This window comes from Gavialis gangeticus, unplaced genomic scaffold (assembly GCF_001723915.1).
Source record: "Gavialis gangeticus isolate Ggan-Ray unplaced genomic scaffold, GavGan_comp1, whole genome shotgun sequence".
NCBI classification, from domain to species: domain Eukaryota; kingdom Metazoa; phylum Chordata; order Crocodylia; family Gavialidae; genus Gavialis; species Gavialis gangeticus.
In genome coordinates this window covers 77,138,816-77,145,180 of record NW_017729031.1, presented here as the reverse complement: position 1 = coordinate 77,145,180, position 6,365 = coordinate 77,138,816, and positions in this window count along the sequence as shown.

Sequence of the window (6,365 nt, the reverse complement as noted above, 5' to 3'; positions counted from 1 at the left end):
CTCTCCCTCCACAGCCCCCAATGAACTCCATACCCACACACACCCATATAACCCCACAAAAACTCCCCCCCAAGAACTGTCCATACCCACGCATCCACATCCACACCCTGCCCCCACACATACCCATAGGCCCCCACATACCCCACACGCACCCCTCCATACCCCAACCCCTCCACATTCCCCTACAATATACAAGAGTAAGACTTCATTTCAGCTATTGCAATCACTTCTATACACCACACAAACACACACAAATCAGGACAAAAATATTTTTAAATAAAATTAAAATGTGTTATTGTCAACGTTTGATTTTTAGTATATGATTTGTTTTTTTTCCTGGGTCCAAGATGGCAAAAACCCTTCCCAAAAGTAATACTCCTGGGGGCAAGGGAAGGGACTTCCAGTGGCAAAGGTCAGGGGTTAGACAGTGGGACTTCTGGTCCCAAGATGGTGACCAGGGGGAAGGACACCTGTCAAAGGGCAGGGCTATCCTTGTGGCCCTCAACAGCTTGTTAAAACTTGTTAAGTGGCCTTCCACCTGAAATAATTGCCTGCCCCTGGACTAATGTCTATTGAATAGTTGCTGAGTGAAGCAAGAACAGTGGCTGATTGCTGTGCAGAATCCTTGCTAGAACAACAGAGCGTGAAAATATAACTAGGAACTGGACTGAAGTCTTCCAAATTGCTTGGTCCAGTGAAATACCAGGACTGGGGGATCTACCTCCTTATGTAAATCTCCAGGAAGAGAAGAACTTTTTGGTAAACTGGAAGACTTTTAAGGTTAGAATCAAGAGATTCAGAACCCTGAGCATCTTGCATGATATACAACATATCCTAATGGTAGGAAACATGAATCTGTGGAATTAAATGACAATGTCTGGGAAGATTATATGTCAGCTGTTTCAAATTGATTTTACCCAGAGGTGAAGCCAAAGGCTAAACTTATCTCTGTGGAACTAGAAGTCAGGTACATATGGCTCACATTTGTGGTCTCTAATTACTGTGATTAGATCACAATTTATGCCAGTTTCTCTTTGTAGACTTTTTCTGATAGAGATGTAAGAAAAAGAAAGTACTACTTTTAAATTATTCCTTTTTGTAATGCTTTTGTTGTTATTGGTCAGTAATGTGAATGGTTGTCTGAGAGCCATTTCAGTGTCTGAAAAAATTAAAGAAGGACATTTTAAGGATAAAAATTGAAAATAATTGGCAAATTCTGATATTGCTACTCAAACTGGAAAAATACTCTATTCCATTTTCAGTACTACTGATGTCAGGGACTTTTAATGGGCTCCCAACAGCATTAGGTGCCAAATTCAGCAAGCATATTACAGTCTGGTGAATACAAAATTTGTCATCATATTGGCATGTTTACAGTTTAGTCTCTGATTTTCAAACCAATCTGAGAATATTAGTAGTACTTGTAAACTTCACTGATGTTTTGAGATGGGGATATTATTATTATTCACTGCAATTAGTTTGATGTCTGATTATTTTCTCCAAGTGCACTTCTTGACTTTGTAACTTTTCTGGATACAGTCAGTACCAGTAAGTGGTACCTGGCTGAACAAAGAACATTTGCAAGCTTTTCTTTCTTTAAAGTGTATGCTTCCATCTTTGTTAGGGTGGTAGTATATATATTTTCATGCAAAATTAAGGCTAGCTCATTTAGCATTAGGTTAGTATACAACTGAGCATAATGCCATCTGTAAATGTGTGTGTGTGCGTGCAATCTACATCTCACTGACTGTCTGTCTTGTATACATACCAGCCCAGCCTCTGGCTTCTTTACTATTCATTCCATCCAGGAAGAGCACACACTAACTGCTGAAACTTCCTCAGCCTGACGAAGGGTTTTTGAACCTGAAAATTTGCTTTAAAATTGTTTTCCAACCATTTAAGTTGGCCTAATAAAAAATATCAGATTCACCTAAAGAACCTTGTCTGCCTGTGCCTATATTTAAATCTTATTCCTTCAGTTATACGAAAGCTAGATCCAGATCTCATCCAGCATGTTGCTTGAGCTCCCTATTAGTAAAATGTCTGAGCACCTCAAAAGAAGAGGTTGGTGTGCACTCTGATAAAAAAATGGTAGAGCTGCATCTTCCTGTGTCCCAATGACATAAAACCACAATATTTTCCCACTTGTCAGACAAACAAAACATAATGCTCTAATAATGGGCAGTAATCAAACTCTACCGTAATAGGCAGTAAAGTCGCTCTTCTGCAGTTCCATGTTCACCGGAGGCGATTTCTTGACAGGTTAAGTCTGATGGCTTCCAGTGGCTCCAAAGTGCATCTCCTGCCATTATTGTACATGGCTTATTAAGTTTTATAAAGATGATTTGCAAGTGATTTGTGAGAGAGAGGTATTTTATAGCTTGCACTTCATGTCTGGAGCCAAAATTCATTTATCTCACATACAGTATTTTCAAAAGTCAGGAACTAAAAATATAAACAGGAGTAGCTTTGGCAAGTCTAATGCTACAAGTTCTACTAAGTGAAAATGTAAAAATAAACTTAGATTTTTTTCATGGCCATTATAGTCCTCATGGATCCAATTATAACTTCTTTACCTAATGTTGTAGAAGATTGAGTTAAGGAGGCTGGTTTAGGCTGATCTCAGAAGAAATGCATAAAAACACTAATGTTATAACCATAAGCACAAAATGCATTAAAAATGACAGCATAAACCCACAGCATCAAATACTTTCAGAGCTAAGGTTAAAACACCCCCGATGGTAGCTTGTGCGAAAGATGCAATTACAAGTTATCCTGAGACGCACTAATAGAGAAGAAGTAAAGCACATTGTGGTGGGGTTAATGATGATATGGTCCCTTAACTGTGTGGGTTTTTTCTTATATAAATGTCAGCAAGTTTTCTAGCAAAATGTAAGATGTTGTTTTGGCTTAATATATTAGCTCTTTCATTACATTTTAAAAAAAGCATAGAGGTAAGTAATATAATATCATGCCAAGTCTACAGATCTTTCTTCAGGAAAACTAACTTGAGTTTCAGCTGCACATGAGGATTGGGCCCTAGATTAGCAATGAAGCCTGTTTAGTCTAGTACCAAGGCACTTTAAAAGTTAGGCTTCATCGGTAGAATTTGCTGAATATTTATCCCCAGCACTAAACAAGCATAACTGTTCTAATGAGTGGCAGTCAGGGGGAGTGTAAATATATTGGCAGACAGATGCAGAGAAGACTAAACAACTTTCTGCACTATAATCACATATATCAATTGCTTCCAGTCCTGTACATTGTTGGTTCTAACCTTAAAACCTCAGAAATCTGTATATTGTAGTACTCCGTAACAAAAATGCTTTATCCTGATTTTGAATAAATTTGAATAATTATAAACAACCAGTCCCTATTGATTTCACTGAAGCCAAGCTGACCTTACTAGCTAAGAATCCAGTCCATTGTTATTTAGGCTGAAAAATGTACAAGTTTCAGCTTGCTGTGATTTGAAATGGCTGAGAAATGACACTTCCTTAAATGAGGGTTGTAGTGGAAATGGCTGCATGTCCTCAACTGTAACAGCCCTAGCCTGCATTCAGCGCATCTAGTATACTGCTTTCAAATCAAAATGACTGTTTAATTACTCTATTTAAATATAAAAGCAATTCAGGTTTTATAATGAGCTGCATGCCCGTGACTTTATGTAAAACCCCTTACATTCTGCTTTCAAAGGCAATGGTGGAGGCTACAAAACCATTCCTAAAAGTTTAGCAGTCACAGCAGGAATATGCATTTGGTACTCAGCACAGGTACTCTTATTCTTTGATGAACTAAAGAGTTCTACCTGTCACAGCAACTGTGAGGGATAAGGCAAAGGTCTAATAAATACAGTAGATGAAATGAAAGATATGAGTATTAAGCATCAAGGACAAACCTAACCATTTACATTTTTCTCTAATGCATTTTTTATATTCCTAACCCATTGTATTTTACTATATTTACTCTCTGAACTAAGAACTTCTGTGTGTCAAAGTAAATGTGAGGGATAAGGTGAAAGTCTAATAAATAAAGCTGATGAACTGAAAGATATGAGTATTAAACATCAAGGACAAAACCAAGCATTTACATTTTTCACTAAAGCCTTTTTGTATATTACAAACTCAAAGCATCTTTCTATTTTTTCAGTCTAGTATTTGTGGACTACCTCCTGATTAGTGAACTGTCATTGGATGCCTCACATGTTGCCACACCTATAAGAGAAGTACTAAATATTTCAACAAACTTACAGAAATGTTTTAAAAATAAATCTTTCTCTGAGTTTTCATGAATAATACTTTTTATGGTATAAAGAAAGAAAAGTTTAGGATCTAGATATAAAACTCCACTGAGAATTTAGAGTTGTTCAGGTTTGAAGTTCCAGCTCTGATTTCCAGTCTAGACTCTATGTACTGAAAATATGTTGAAAAGACAACCAAAAGGGGGAACTGACAAAACATTCTTCTAACATTAAGTTCATTGCACAGTCTTTCATTGTTAGAGCCTTCCTTATTGGATTTGCTTCCCTTTTCTTTGCCAGTGTGTGCATCATAAAAAGTAACACATTAAATAATAATGAGCCTTGGGAGGTGTTGAACCTTGAAATTGACACTTAAAATAAATGGCAATTGTAACTAGTGATGTCTTTTAATAATGGTCACTGTGACTTAAAAAAAAAGCACAAATGGAAGATTTAGTAATAATCCAATATTGTCTATAGCAGAAGGAAAAGATGAATGTACAACACAGCCAATATATTATCATCATGGGTTGTCACTTGGAATTGAATCTGGGACTTTTAGTGCTAAAATAATGAGTCTTTAGTGCTGGAAATGTAGGAGGTGGCTCTCTAGCAGACTTATTTCTGTCTTATATATGGACCAGGTATTTAAGTACCTGGGCTAGGGACAGACATTCAAAAAGCCTGAGCCTGAATTGATTCAAACTTTGCAGGTTAGTCTAACCTGGCTAGGCTAAATCAGTTTTGTCAGTGGACAGTCATCCCAGAAATGCAGGCACGTGTCTGCAGTGACTTGGGCTAGAAGCTGGAGGTGGGGGGAAGGGGCACTAGAGCAGCCCTCCCTTCCTTCCACAGCATGGAGCTGAGGGGGGCCAGGCTCTGGCAGGATGCTGTGATTAGCTCAGTAGGGAATTGATAACAGTGTTTATTCCCCAAGTAAGAAAACAACAGAGGGACTTTACTAGCGACTTGCTGATTTTGCCTGTTGATTCAGCGTGGATGTAACTAACATGTGGTCTGCTAGCTAATACACAAGCACCTCCTCAGCAAGGCAGAGGGAGGGGGAAATTCCTGCTTAACAGGGAATGGTGAGGGGGAGTGGGGAGAACTGCAGCCAGGGAGAAGAGGGGAGGGGCCAGCCCTTCTGTGGAGCAGAGAGCCATGCCCAGCCCAGAGAGCATGCTGAGATGCTGAGGGTGACTGGTTTATCTTAAACCAGCAAGGAGTTGAGACAGACATTGCATAAACCAGATTGAACCCAATTGGTTAAGTCTGACACTACATTCAACCAGGTTTTTCTCAAACTGGTTTACATGCACTGAACATCTGTTCTGTTACAGGTTTAAACCAGCTTCTGATCACTTAAACCAGTTTGTGTGTAATGTCTGTCCCTAGCCATGGTATGTGAGAAGACATTTACAGACTAATTGCGAGAGGCAAGGATTTGTGTGGATGGTATCTTTTATTGGATTAACTGCATGGTTGGGGTAGACTTAGTTTTGCAAATGGAACACGGTCTTCTTCAGGCTAAATGATGTTTATACATAGTAAACACCACCCAGCTATGATACCCTTGATTCATTTTAGTAATACCTTATACCTTGAGTAGTCTTACTGATGCCAGTGGAATCCCTTATTAGGGAAAATATTAGTCAGTTTGAATGAAGCCCCCCCCCGACAATCCATTCCAATAAAATTAAGTTAAATTTTAAATAGCGCACTATTTGCAAAGTGATTTCTTTGCATTTTTCTTAGCATTTTATTTACTGACTGGCCAAGTAAAAATTTTGGTTAAGTGCTGGTAACACAAGAGTTAAGTTAAGAACATGCGCAGCAGAGACAGGCTTATGGAAAATTCCACCATATGCCTCGCATGTGCCCCCTGAGTGACCTATGAGCCTGTCAATCAAGTTTGACCTACGTTTCACCATGCGCATGCTCAGTCACCACACAGAAAGAAATCAGATGCATGCTCAGTCTATCTGTAGCATGACATAATTGAATTAGAAATTTCTTTGTGGAGAGCAATTTGATTGGCCAAAAAATTCCTATAAAAGACCTGAGAGCCCCCACCAAGGGGGTGTTGGTAGGTGTGGGCGTTAGTAGCGTGTGGGCGTTAGTAGTG